General features: G+C 42.3%; 1 protein-coding gene across 3 annotated transcripts in view; it reads left to right on the top strand.

Moving 5' to 3' along the window:
* The window catches only part of GRAMD4 (GRAM domain containing 4), a 179,028-nt gene that overhangs the window by 89,669 nt on the left and 73,835 nt on the right, over positions 1 to 15,524 (top strand). The gene's annotated exons all lie outside the window — the stretch shown is intronic.

The raw sequence follows: 15,524 nt of genomic DNA, 5'->3' as shown, positions 1-15,524 counted from the left end.
AGATGTGTAATGTCACCTGGCATCAAGCCCAGCAATTAGTTATGTCACGGCATCTATTTGATACCAGACATAATTAATTGACAGTAATAAAAAAAAAAATTGACGACAAAAAAAAAGTATTTGAAAAAACACTCCCCAAAAACATTCCCTCTTTTGGCCAATTTATTGAAAAGAAAAAAAAAAAAAATCGGGTACCTGTAATCCATTGTGAAAGTCCCGCGGCGATTCTGGACCTTCTAGAATATGCGGGGCACGTTCAGGGAACGTGTCCCCCATTTTCTAGGAGTGCATACCCTCCATTTGAGGAGAGTGGGTGCAAAGAATTTGCACCCACCCTCCCCAGGTCACAGCTGCAGAGTGTGAGCAGCAGCAGCAGCCACCAGCGTCTGAGTCAGACACAGGAAGCTGACAGCCGCGCTCTGCAGTGTGACCGGCGTGCACTGTGAAGGAGGAGGGGGCCGCGGGGGATTAGAGCTCCGAAAGGTACGGGGGACACCGGAGTGGGAATAGGGGGTGACCTGGCAGGGCCTGGGGAGCAGGTTTCTGTCGTATGTGTCATAACACATGCGACAGAAACCATAGGAAAGGGGGAAATGCAGCCGGCGCGCTGCTGTGCGCGCCGGTATGTGCGCCGCCATGGTAGATTATCGGGAGGAAAGGGGGGTGGGGGGACACTTTGGCGACACCGAGGGACCGGAGAGGACCGAGGGATGAGATTTATCTCCCATCTGACATGTTTGTTTATGCCAGATAGGAGATAAATGATTTTTTACCGGCGCGGTCATTTACTGTAACCTGATCATCGGTATACGGTGTATACCGGTCATCAGGTGAGCGGGGACCGGAAAACCCGGCCAGAATCATGATCTCCAGGGTCTCAGCTACCCCCGGCAGCTGAGACCCCGGAATGTTTCTGACTCTGGGGGGCACTAGACCCTTTTTTCCGACCGCCGTTAAAAAGCGGCGGATCGGAAGAAGTACCCTAATTTGTCGCCGGTAAAAGGCGTATCGGCGGTCGTTAGGGGTTAAAGCATTGGATTTTTTTTTTTTTTTTTTAAGCCAATATTTCCGAACTGCTCTGCTATATAATAAGCCTTGGAATGATGCGACCAGACAGATCAGCCAAAAATGTCTCTTACCACATTTTTATATATGATTTTACATTTTCCTTATGTTTAATTAAAGGGAACAATACTTTTTTTTTTTTTTTTTTGTCAAATCATCACTCAAGCCATGACTGTCCAATGTCATTTTATTTATTGGTATTTGAGAATAATAGAAATGTTACGTCACCACTTTTTTTTTCTTCTGCTTCGTTGTTATCTTTGTAATATTTTAAGAAACTTATTGGAAAAGGAAGTTCTCAAGTGTGGATAAATGTGGATAATGGCAATCCATTATGTCTGTATTAGAGGCCAGGGTGGTTCTAATGTGAAGCATTGGTTGGGGATATGGAGGAGGTATTCTTTTTCTTCCAATGCATCCTCAGATGAACCTTGACAGTAACAGACGTTGCCTGGTTAATTCAGTACGACCCGTCTACCCTCCATCTCCAGATGTAGCCCTGGGCACTATATTGTATAGAAACGTGTCTGAGCCATACATTGTGTCTAAGTGCTTCTTACATTTTCTGCTCAGCCTTCTTTTATATAGCCTGCCTTAACTTAGAAATCGAAAACCTATCTAATATTCATCTTCCAAGTCATCCTATGAAGAATTAAAATTCTAGGCACTTAAGAAATAAAAGTTCCATTTTAGTTTTGTCTTCTCTATTCACTGTCATCGATACATTACTATTTTTAATTCCAAAAGATAAAATATGAGGTGTTTAAGAGGGAAGGTGTGGGTGAGAATAATGTCTGGAGTCTTGGGAAATGCATGTTGTAAACAGCAGTTTTCTCATATGATATGGGGATGATATGGTGATGGTTTGGCACATTTTAACAGTTTGAAAAGTGATGTGTGAAACACTGGATGGTTGATTTAAGGTTAAAGGGAACCTGACATGTCCCCCATGCCCACCTCACCACTACCTTGTGTTTATTCTTAAGTGAACGCTCTACCTAACAACATACACATGGCTGCACTGCGCACGGACATGAAGCATTGATAGGTCACGTACATGTGCAAGACTTGTGGTGACGCGGCTTTTACACATCATGTTATGACGCCCGTAGGTAACATGATTGGTAGGATGACTAATCTGGAGTTAATGGAAGAAGAAAAAATGTATTGGATGGGGGTTAACATGAGCATAAAATTCATAGTGGTGGTTTGGGGGCATGGAGACCTGTCAGGTTTCCTTTTAAAAAAAAAAAACAAAAAAACAAAAAAAAGAAAACACAAACTGCAAAAAGTAAAAAATAAAAAGAAAAAAAAAAAGCTGGCTAAAAAATCTTACATAAGGCTGAAAAATAAAATGGCCAATCCATTTATGCCTCCCCCTTCCCACTGCTCCACGCTTTCTGTATTTCCTGTTTAAGGCTACTTTCACACTTGCGTTGGACGGCTTCCGTTGCATTGTGCTGTGTGACGGATACAACGGATGCGTTGCATATAATGGCATAACGGATGCAATGGACCGTTCAAAACAACGTAAAGCTTTTTTTTTTCTTTTTCTTTTTTCTCTTCTTTACAGTTTTACCGGTAGCAGACTATTGTGAACGATCAGCTGATCACCCAGCAGCCGGGCGCTCAGCTGAGCGCTCTCACATGCCGGCTGCCGGGCGCTCAGCTGAGCGCTCTCACATCCCGGCTGCCGGGACCTCAGCTGAGCGCTCTTACATGCCGGCTGCCGGGCGCTCAGCTGAGCGCTCTCACATCCCGGCTGCCGGGCCCTCAGCTGAGCGCTCTCACATCCCGGCTGCCGGGACCTCAGCTGAGCGCTCCTACATGCCGGCTGCCGGGCGCTCAGCTGAGCGCTCTTACATGCCGGCTTCCGGGCGCTCAGCTGAGCGCTCTTACATGCCGGCTGCCGGGCGCTCAGCTGAGCGCTCTTACATGCCGGCTGCCGGGCGCTCAGCTGAGCGCTCTTACATGCCGGCTGCCGGGCGCTCAGCTGAGCGCTCTTACATGCCGGCTGCCGGGCGCTCAGCTGAGCGCTCTTACATGCCGGCTGCCGGGCGCTCAGCTGAGCGCTCTTACATGCCGGCTGCCGGGCGCTCAGCTAAGCGCTCTCACATGCCGGCCAGCTGAACGTTCGGCCACCGAGAAACAAAATAAAGTTTCTGTGATTTTTTTAAAAAAAAAAGCATGCACAGTGAAAGAGGTTTCTGCCGCTCAAAAAACGTTACATGCTGCGTTCCTTCCGCCCGACGCAGGGTCAAAATAATGATGCTGCGTCGTCCAGTGGATGCAACGCTGACACTTGCGTTACAGTGTGTCGTTCATACAAGTCTATGGAGAATAGCGCAGTGCGTTAACGGACTGCGCTATTCTCCATAGTGACGGACTGGGCTGAACGCAAGTGTGAAAGTAGCCTTAGGCTGCTTTCACACTACGTCTTTTTAACATGCGTCCTGAACGTTTTTTTGCTGCAAAAGCGGATCCTGCTTTTACAGCAAAAAACGCATGCAAACGCATGTGTTACTTTGCAGGATCCTGTCACTGGATGTTTAGGGGCGGGCATTGGAGTCATGTGATCAGGAGTGAGGGGAACTAAACGTGCCAGACTGGGAGCCGGCATCTGACAGCTGCAGACGCTCGTAACCAAGGTAAACATCGGGCTTGGATTGGTTACGAGTGTCTGCAGCTGCTAGGAGCAGGGCTGCCTGCACACGTTACCAACGTAAACATCGGGTAACTAAGAGAAGTGGTTACCCGATATTTACGTTGGTTACGAGTGTCCGCAGCTCTCAGGTGGGGGAGAGGGACGGGGAGAGACAAAGAGAGAGGGAGGCGAGAGACAGGAGAGGGAGGGGGAGAGACAGAGAGGTAGGAGAGAGAGGGACTGATCACGCGAGACTGGTTCTGGGCATGCTCAGTAGAGCAAGCAGGATCCTGTCTATCAGCATGCCAGCGTTCACATGCGTTTGCATGCTGTTTAGTCAGGATCCAGCGATTTGTAGTATTTGGACGCAGCTCAAAAACGCTACATGTAGCGTTTTTGAAAGATGTTAAAAAACTGCAAGTCGCTGGATCCTCACTATAACGCACGCAAACGCAGGTGAACGCATGTTAACGCGAGTCCATTGCAAATGCATTGAAATGAAAACGCATTTGCACTGGATCCGTTTTTGCGTTAAAAAAACGTTCAGGACGCATGTTAAAAAGACGTAGTGTGAAAGCAGCCTTATTTAGACAGCATGTCTAATCACTGACCACAGCAGCGATCAACGTGTCAACACTGTACAGTGACTCGCTATATGTGCATGCTGAGAATGTGGTTGCAGAACTTTCTGCACTAAATTTGTATTCCTTGACAGAAAAAAATATGCTGTTTTCTTTCATGCGTTTCCTATGCATTCTGGGGTTAAAAAACGCTGAAAGAATTGACATGCTGCAGATTTATCGCTGCACCAAATCTGCAGGTGACAAAAAAAAAAAGTGCACAAAACCTCAGGATTCTCATTGACTTTCCTGGCATAAAGATAGGCATGAAGTTCTGTGACAACTGCACTACTAAAAATGCATAAAAAAACCCCAATTTAAAAACTGTGCACAATGCCCATTTCCTTTAGCGGTCACACGTCTACCTGGACTGAACTGGAAGTGCAGCTCTTACTGGTTTTTATTACAAGCATAAACTGAAGCAGTGTACCTTTTTTTTTTTTATTTATAGAATATCAAATATTTATTATATTTTTCTTCTAATATATATAATGTCTTGATAATTACCCAGACCAGTGTTGGCATTCCCATATGCTCAAAGCAGTAACCGATGATTTATGCACATTTAGTTATTCTATATTACATACAACGACTATCAGAAATGGGAAAGTGTATTTATTCAATCTTCTGGAACACAAGGCTCGACAGTTTATCAATCTTGAGGAACCTAGTGCCCCTGCAGATTTGGGATCCTTTTCTTGTTAATGCTGGGGAATCTGTCTTTCAGTTGCGTGGCCCACTCATATGGTGGCTGTATGCCCCACTACAAATTTCACACACAGACTTGCACCAGTGTGTAATGTGACGTCCTGCCAAGTGGAATGCATTGATATCTTATGCTTCACCTGTTTTAAACTGTGGGGCCAAAAAATACTTTGCCAAACTGGTGATAAAAGCATGTTTCCATATCCATGAAGCTCCATGGCAGTGCGCAGCAGCTGTAGAGCTCCGCAGCATGACACCACACAGGCGCTGTACACTGCAGACCTTTAAGAAAGTTCTGCCATTTTCATGAGCTCTTGCTATCGAAAATCTCCCATATATGCTGCTGGTAGAAGCGATGGTGACGTGTTAATTAGGGATTAATAGTGTGTCCAGAATTTGTTGGATTTATTCCTATGACTATGGTGGCAGTTATTACATGTATTACATTATAAAGCAGATAGTATGTGCTGTTGACGCTCTGGACTGTGTTCACATTACATGTCTAATTCCCGTATGTGTGGGCTGTACATAATGCACTAGGCACTTTTCTGTGTTCCTCCATTATTGGCGTGTGCTATAACCATATAATAGTGATGGGTCCTCAATATTGGTTGGCTGGATAACCCCTTTAATGTTTGACCCGTAAAGAAATTAAAGAGAGATGTTCAGTGCGATGCGATTTCACTAGTCAGACCAATGATATGACTAGGTCGGAGAACAATAGTTTATTCATACGTTGCATTTTCTCTGGTGCTTTGTTCCATGTGGAGATGCTACGTTTTTATAGTAATAATTAATAATAATAATTGTATTCATTTCTATAGCGCTATTAATTCCACAGCGCTTTACATACATCAAGAACACTGTCCCTATTGGGGCTCACAATCTAGAGTCCCTATCTGTATGTTTTTCGAGTGTGGGAGGAAACCAGAGAACCCGGAGGAAACCCACGCAAACACTGGGAGAACATACAAACTCCTTGCAGATATTGTCCTTGGTGGGATTTGAACCCAGGACCCCAGCACTGCAAGACTGCAGTGCTAACCACTGAGCCACCGTGCCGCCCAGTAATGGCAAAATTATCGGAATATCTAACTTCTGTTTTTCTTTTGTTTGGTTTTTTTTTTCTCTTCTTTTTTTTTTTTTTTTTTCTTCTTTTCAAATGTGCAGAGTATTTCATAAAAAAAAAGCAGCATGTAAATTATTTCTGGTTTTTTTCCGCTTTGAGGTCAAAAGGGATTAGCAGGAAAAAGAAAATGAAAACTGTGCCAAAGGCGCACATCATTTCTGCTGTGATTCTCTAGCAATAGTCTGCGTTTTTTTTTTTTTCATGCAGAAAAAAATCCACATCAAATAAGTTGTGAGTTATGAGCATCCCCTTAAATGATGAGAAATGGGGTTTTGAAGCCACGTGCAAATTAGCCTGATTGTTCCCCGGGGGCTTGTTCATGCACAGAGCGGTCATTATTCTTTATAGGTTTGTTCTTGAATTGTGAACCTCTATGCCTTTAGGATGTACTGTACGGGGAAAGAGCATGCACAATATGGTGAATCTATTAGAGGGGGTAAAATCTAAAAATGGTAATGCTCACCTTAAATGCTTTTAAGTTCTTTTTAAAATGGGTATTCCTATCTCAAAGATCCTGTCCCTATGTGTAGTAATAATAGCAAACCCCTCCAATTAGAAATGATGTCTAGTTCTCCTGATGTAGCCATGTCTCTTACCTTATGTGCAGGGCATTGCAGCTTAGATATTCATGGTTGAGACCACGAGCAACTAACTCATTATATAAGTGGTTGTAACCATGGATACCTAAGTGGTAATGGAATGGCCGTCATATCAGGTAAGAAGCATGGCTACATCAGAACTATACATCATTTCTAATTGGAGGTATTTGCTAATATTTTTTTATTATTCTTATTAATTATAGTAATAATAATATAATATTATTACTACATATTGGGTTAGTATCTTGTAGATGGGAATACCGCTTTAAGCATTATCTTCAGTCTTATGAAAAACTTCCACCGGCCTTGCAGTTTTCATTCTCTTCATGTAACGAGATGCTTTTATACTGACAATTTAGTTTTAATCGCCGTTTTGTCATGCTGTCAGTGTTAGGGTATGTGCGCACGTTGCTTTTTACCTGCTTTTTTGCTGCTTTTTCTTCTGCGCTGTTTAATGCCAAAATGGATGTGTTCTTCTATTCAAGCAAAGTCTATGGGAATTTGGGTTTCTTGTTCACACTATGTTGTTCAAAATGCTGCCTTTTTGTGGCAGAACTTTGGTCAAAAACTCAGCTTTGCAGTGCAAAACCCAAATGGCAAAAACAATTGACATGTTGCTTCTTTGAAAAGCTGAGTTTTTGACCAAAGTTCTGCCACAAAAAGGCAGCATTTTGAACAACATAGTGTGAACAAGAAACCCAAATTCCCATAGACTATGCTTGAATAGAAGAACACATCCATTTTGGCATTAAACAGCGCAGAAGAAAAAGCAGCAAAAAAGCAGGTAAAAAGCAGGTAAAAAGCAACGTGCGCACATACCCTAATGATTCAGATGTTAGGCGTGCCTGCGCTCTTTCCTCCTCACAACTTGTACTTCTCAATTATCTTGTGATGTACCGGTACCATGCTAGATGTTGCTCCTGGGATCCTATTGTTTGTGGTGATGCTGCCTGCTAGTATCTAGCAAGGTATGACGCCATGCGAGTGTTTCTCCTGGGATCCTAATGTTTGTGGTGATGCTGCCTTCTGGCACTCTCATGGCCTTCTACCTTGCTAGATGTTGCTCTGAGGAACCTTAATGTTTGTGGTGATGCTGCCTGCTTTCTTTTGGGGTTGTCCTGCTATATTCTTTAACTTTTTTTTTTTTTTAAGCTGCCTGGACACTTCTTTATGGAACTGCAACGAGGGCTTATATTTTAAGCATACTCCAAAAAAAATCCCAACATCTTACTAGGTCTTATTTTCAGGAAAAAGGGTAGCGATAATATATGTATATAATATAGCGTACGTAGTTAACAACTATTTTGATCAAATAAGAAGCTTAAAAGCCATTCCACTGTGACAAGATGTACTCAACAGTGTCAACAAAGTACCATATGTTATTTACATGTACTATTACTATTCGTCTTCTTCATGGTGTTTTGCTCTTTGTTTTTATACAAAGTTTTGCCTAACAGCTCTGTGCAGTATGGAAATGTAGAAATTCCACTGACTATTTCTATAAACGGGTCATTCCATGTCAAGTGGACCAGTGGTCCCCACTCGACCTTCTCCAATTTTGCTGAAAATTTATAAGGATGTACATGTATGTTTTAAAAGAGGTTCTGTACATTTTTAGGGCCAGATCTCAAATATATTGGGCACTGTTGACCTTTCACTGGAGGCCCCCCCAAGGCTGCGGCTTCAGCTAAGAGGATTTTGCAAACTTTGGCACATAGCCAGTATAGAACTCTAATGGATATGATGCTGAAATTTGGCATACTAGCTCAACTTTTGCTGCTAAACGCGATAAAATTATTACCGGCTATGATAAAACAATATTTCGGCCGCAATTTTGTGTCAAAGTAGCTTGTAAAACGCCTCGCATAAAATTTATGCCAAACTTTGCCCATATATAACTCAAGACCAAAAACCAATAGAAACTGGTGCTTTGCCCTGTACACCAAACATCTACATGACTTTGCATTGCTGCAATATCACGGTCCAAGCATATGTATTTGTGGAAATATTCACACCCACATATGATGAAAAACTTAAAAAACCCGAATTTTACCTATTTTTAGGTCAAATTTCTCAAAAAGCATTTTACAAGCTACTTTGACACAAAATTGCGGCTAAAATATTGTTTTGTCATAGCTGGTAATAATTTTCTCGCGTTTAGCAGCAAAAGTTGAGCTAGTATGCCAAATTTCAGCATCATAGCCATTAGAGTTCTATACTGGCTATGTGCCAAAGTTTGCAAAATCCTCTTAGCTGAAGCCGCAGGCTTGGTGGGACCTCCAGTGAAAGGTCAACAGTGCCCAATGTATTTGAGATCTGGCCCTAAAAATTTACAGAACCTCTTTTCAAACATACATGTACATCCCTATAAATTTTCAACAAAATTGGAGAAGGTCGAGTGGGGACCACTGGTCCACTTGACATGGAATGACCCAAATGTAGCTGCATTTACTGCAAGAATGAATGCAACAGACATGGATGATAAATGAAATTAAGTAGCAAACAAGTTCTGGGAAACCTGGATGTATAATTGTATACAATAATTTAGTAGGGGGTCTCAGGCAGACGTTAGCATTTTTTTTTTTTTTTTTTTCACTCTGACTGCAGATTTGTGAATCCTCCCAGTGCCTTCCTCTTCAGTGCCTGTGCCAGGAGCGGCTTTCAAGTATGCAACTTGCGTATTCCTGGTTAGAACCAGACTAGTGGGTGTTACTTTGCTTAATTTACTTATATTGAGCAATACCGCTCTCACTAGTCTGGTTCTGGCCAAGGGTTTGCATATCACTTGACAGCCATTGAGCAAGGCTGCGCCCACTAATCTGGTTCTGGCCAGAAGTATGCATATTGTATACTTGACCACCATTGAGCAAAGCTGCGCACAACAGTTGGGTTCTGGCCAGGAGTATGCAATATTGCATTCTTGACTGCCATTGAGCAAGGTTGCACCCACTAGTCTAGTTCTGGCCACGAGTTTGCATATCACATACTTGACTGGCATTGAGAAGCTACACCCACTAATCGGGCTCTGGCCAATCTTGACCGCCATTGTCAAGGCTGCGTCCATTAGGTTTAAGCCACACGGCGAGAAAATCTGTGACCAGATAACACCTTTAAATATAGCAACTTTTTGCATCATTTTTTTTTTTTCTTTCTGTGCCATTATTCAAATTACAAATGTTTTACTACTGCAGTTTACTGGCTATGAGCCTCAGAACAGCCTTCCTTGGGCTGCTTTGTAGGGATTCTCTGCTTTCCGCTCCTCACAGGCAGGATTACCATGATTGGTATTACTGCCATTATAAAGCTGGAGACAGATCACACAAGATCCACAGCCTGTAGTTGAGCATCACATCTTCTCTCCCCCTTCCTTTCCATAGGAGTCTCTGCCAGAGTTGCCAACTTGATTTTTTTTTTTTTTTTCCCCTGGACAAACTAATAAAAAAAATCATGGACAGGCCATATTTTATTTTTTTTTTGTTTTTTATGGACACCCTGAAAAGGTATAATAAGTCATTATGATTGTGATATATGGTATGTCTACAGCCCATAGTTCTGATATGAAAACATTTGCAGCATTCACTGTAAAAGGTAAAATAAGAACATTCTACAGATTATTTTGCCTGTAATTACTATTAATGTTCATGAAAATTAAGTTATGGATACTTTCAATTTTGGTTTTATGGACAAGGCAAAATAGTGCCCTCTTCTTATGTACAGTCCTAGAATTTCTGGCAACCATGGTCTCTTCACAGGTCAGAGAGCATGCCTATATAAAGGAGTCCTCTCCAGACACTAGCTTCATATGGTCCGTGTGCCCGCTGTAAGGCACCTCTATGCTGATAATGGCAGCTCGGGCAAGGTATCTGTCTCCTAATCATCTACAGAAAAAGGGTGAGGGGAGGAGGTCTTTTTGCTATAAAATTAACAGTTTAGAAAAATGCCCTTTATTGTAAGGCCATATAGTCAGCAGCTTTTTCATTAAAGGGGTTGTCAAAGCTTTTTAAAGAGTACCAACCACCAGGATTTTCCTATATAAACAAAATCCAGTGCTATACTGACAATATTATGCTGATTCTAAACCTACCCTTAGTTTTGAGAATGGATATATACTTTCTGGAATACAGACAAGTAAAGTTTGTGAAATGCACAATTACTTGATTGATAGGTGCTGCAGAATATCTAATAGGTGAGTCGGGTTTTGCTAGTTATTCCTGCCCCTGTCCGCCTGCCTGCCCCCTCCTCCCCCCCCGTCCTTTTTACCCCTTTCCTCCCTCTGTAATAGAGACAGGGGGAGGAAGGCTTGGCAGGCAGACAGTTGCGGGAATAACTAGCAAAACCTGAGCCACCTATTTGATACCAGCTACAGAATATCCATCAACAGTGCATTTCACAAACTTTAACCTTGGAAAACAACAAAGAGGGTCTGCACTATTGCAATACAATAATCAATAGAATGGTTCCGTGCACCACAAAAGGGGCATATGTAGGAAAAAACACAAAATAAATTGTTGCTAAACTGGCACTGGAACCAAGTAAATACTCAATATATCAAAAAAATGTCTGCATATATTAGAAAACAAGTTTTATGAAGTGAAAAAGTTTAAAAATCTTTAAAAACATCACACACAAAGGGCAGTCCAGACATCCCAAAAGTCTCCCTACAGACTTCTCTTACAGGGATTTAGGGTTGTTTGTCTCTTAATTTCCTTTCATAGGTATTACAATGAATACTATTTTGAGTATGGTTTGGGCATCTTGCACATATGTTATAATTCATGCTGATTCAGCTATATGACCTGTGCCTGCCCACTCTTAAGGGTGCTTTACACGCTGCAACATCGCTAGCGATCTCGTTAGCGATGTGACATGCCAGATCACAGATAAGATTTGCTGAGATTGCACATAGGTCATTTTTGTAGCGCCGGTCACACGTGCGATCTCGGCAAATCGTATGTGCGATCTCGGCAAATCGTATGTGCGATCTGGCGTGTTACATCGCTAACGAGATCGCTAGCGATGTTGCAGCGTGTAAAGCACCCTTTAATATCCCCTTTGTACCCTGGTTATTCTTGCAGATTGTTCCCTGTGTGCATATTCTGCTTTGTATTAGGGAGACTTTTGGGATGTCTGGACTACCCTTTTTTGTGTGTGATGTGTTTTAAAGATTTTTAAACTTTTTTCACTTAAAACTTGTTTTCTAATATATACGGACATGTTTTTTTGATATATTGAGTATTTAATTGCTTTCAGTGCCCATTTAGGCACAATTTCTTCTGTTTTTTTCCCCTTTCACAAACTTTACTTGCCGTTTTTTTCAGAGAGTACATCCGATCTCACAACCAAAGGTATGTTTAGAATCTGCAAGATAGCATCAGTATAGCACTGGCTTTATTTTATATATGAAAATCCTGGTGGGTGGTCTTCTTTAAATGAGTACCATTGCAAAGCAGAGTGCTTGTACATGCAAATAACTTACTCCATTCTCAAGAATATAGGTATTTTTTTTAGCTCTGTAGCTTGTTACTTGTTGCCTAGGTTATTGACCATATCTGCAGTCTATGGATTTATTCACATGTAGCGGTTTCCCCCCTGCATTTTACTAAAAGCCAAACAAAAACATTGTGAGCCTGCGTGAGGTTTTCCATTTGTGGCCGGTCTTCTAAACAAGTGCAGTGTTTTTAAGTTTTTTAAAATAGAGATTGCAAGTCCAGCTCTGAAACTGGCCAACCCAATGGATATTGCCAGCTTCAGTATAGCTGCAGTCCTCTTCTGTGGCACAACCATCATACCATGCTGTTCTCAGTCATCAAACATACTGCCCCTGGAAGGCAGGAAGACAAAAGGCAGGGGAGTAGTGTGCTCGTGAAGACTGGAATTAAGAATAACCTATTAATGTTCAGCACATTCCGGTCATTGATGCTGCTTAATTGTTGTGTTTTCACTTTATTCTTTTTAGGCAATAAGATGCTATAGTGACTACTTAGTTAGTTTTTTTTCTACAATGTCCGTGTTCTCATTTAGTTGTTAAAGTATTAATAGAATCTGATGCCTGTGCTGCTTTCACCTCTCACATGTGCTGCTCAATAATCTTGTGCTGTACCTTGCTAGTTGTTGCTCTTAGAGGCCTATTGTGCATATGTTTCAACTTTCAACTCTCTCCTCCTTCCCCCGACACCACCTCCCTCTCCTCTCATCTCACCTGAAGACTTTGCCTCTTTCTTCAAGCAGAAGATTGACAACATCAGAGCAAGCTTTGGCCCACCATCACCACCGCCCCTCATCATAGCTACTCAGCCCTCTTCCTCCAAATCCAGCTTCTCAACCATGACAGAAATCATCTTTTCACTCTACTCTCAAGATCACATCTCACAACCTGCCTGCTTGATCCACTCCCATCCCACCTCATCCCCAATCTCACCACAGTCTTCATCCCAACTTTAACCCATCTCTTCAACCTATTAATAACAACTGGTGTATTCCCTTCATGCTTTAAACATGCCTCCATCACACCCATCCTCAAAAAGCCCTCCCTTGACCCTTCCTCTGTGTCAAACTATTGCCCCATATCACTTCTCCCTTATGCGTCAAAACTACTGGAACAGCATGTCCATCTCGAACTGTCCTCATACCTCTCTTCCTGCTCCCTCTTTGACCTGTTACAATCTGGCTTCCGATCCCATCATTCCACTGAAACTGCCCTAACCAAGGTCACTAACTATCTACTAACCGCAAAAGTCAAGCAATACTACTGTCCTCCTCCTCCTGGACCTGTCCTCTGCCTTTGACACAGTAGACCCCTCCCTTCTCCTACAAATTCACTTGTCTCTGGGCATCACAGACTTGGCGCTATCTTGGATCTCCTCATACTTAACCAACCGAATTTACAGCATCTCCCACTCACTCCATGTCCTCATCTCGCCCCCTATCTGTCGGTGTCCCCCAAGGTTCAGCTCTTGGACCCATGCTGTTCTCCATCTACACCTTCGGCCTGGGACAGCTCATAGAGTCCCTCCCACGGCTTTCAGCATCATCTCTACGCTGATAATATGCAGATCTACCTCTCTGGACCTGACATCACCTCCCCACTAACCAGAATCCCACAATGTCTGTCTGCTATTTCATCTTTTTTTCTCTGCTCGATTGCTAAAAACTGAACATGGACAAAACCAGAATTCATTGTCTTTCCTCCTCCTCATTCAACCCTCCCCGATATATCCATCAATGTCAATGGCTGCTCACTTTCCCCAGTCCCACGTGCTCGCTGCCTGGGAGTAACTATAGACTCTGATCTTTCAAGCCACACATCCAAGCCCTCTTCACCTCCTGCCGCCTCCAACTCAAAAATATTTCCCGGATCCATACATTCCTTTCCCAAGAAGCTGCAAAAATCCTAGTACATGCCCTTATTCTCTCCCATCTGGATTATTGCAACCTCCTGCTCTGTGGCCTCCCTTCTAACAGTCTTGCACCCCTACAATCTATTCTAAACTATGCTGCCCGACTAATCCACCTGACCCCCCCGCTACTCCCCAACTTCTCCTCTCTGCCAATCCCTTCACTGGCTTCCCATTGCCCAACGACTCCAGTTCAAAACACTAACCATGACCTACAAAGCCATCCACAACCTGTCTCCTCCCTACATCTGTGACCTAGTCTCCTGGTACTTACCTGCATGTAACCTTCGATTCTCACAAAATCTCCTTCTCTACTCCCCTCACATCTCCTCTTCCCACCATCGCATCCCAGATTTCTCGCATGCTTCCCCCATACTCTGGAATGCTCTGCCACAACATATCAGACTCTCGCCTACTTTGACAAGCTTCAAAAGGAACCTGAAGACCCACCTCTTCCGACAAGCCTACAACCTGCCATAACCCTCAGTCTGATATAGCGCTGCACAACCAGCTCTACCCTAACTTACTGTATCCTCACCTATCCCTTGTAGACTGTGAGCCCTCGCGGGCAGGGACCTCTATCCTCCTGTACCAGTCTGTGCCTTGTATTGTTTGAGTATTGTACTTGTCCCTATTATGTATACCCCTTTCACATGTAAACATGTAAAGCGCCATGGAATTGATGGCGTTATAATAATAAATAATAAAAATGTTTTTTTTTTTTTTTTTGTGTGACGCAGTGTCCTGATGGTCACATGGAATACTGTTAATTAATTTACATACATCTAAGAAGAGGTTAATACAAAAGATTGCAATATAAATTATGTAAAATAGAATGACTCTTGCAGCAGCATTGCTGCTTATGTGATGGCAGGTATCCTTTGTCTATATATATATATATATATATATATATATATATATATATATATATATATATATATATATATATATATATATATATATATATATATTGATTTTACTCTGGGTTGTAGCTATAACTGTTTTATGTCTTCAGTTTTACAGTAATATAGTTTTAAAATAATATGGGTGTAGTAGGGTTGCCTGCTTTAGATGCCTCCATATCCTATTCCTTAGTAATGCTGACTGGCTTCCTTTTTAAACCGAAATACCTATTCATAGATACATTTCAACATTTCAGTAGATGCCATGTAATAATCATCACCTAAACAAAAGTAAGACCCCTTTACCATAAGCTGCTTGTAGACCCTTTGTAATTTGCTACTTTTATGGTAATCTGTAATTTCAAAGGAAAATACTGTATTCAATTGAGACTTCAATAATGCTACAGTGTTTGGGGGCGCACAAAGATCTGGTACATTGTAGTTTCATACATGGAGAGCAATGCTA

The sequence above is a fragment of the Anomaloglossus baeobatrachus genome, chromosome 4 (assembly GCF_048569485.1).
Source record: "Anomaloglossus baeobatrachus isolate aAnoBae1 chromosome 4, aAnoBae1.hap1, whole genome shotgun sequence".
NCBI lineage: Eukaryota > Metazoa > Chordata > Amphibia > Anura > Aromobatidae > Anomaloglossus > Anomaloglossus baeobatrachus.
Note: the sequence above shows the minus strand (reverse complement) of the source record. Positions and strands in the feature narration are given on the sequence as shown.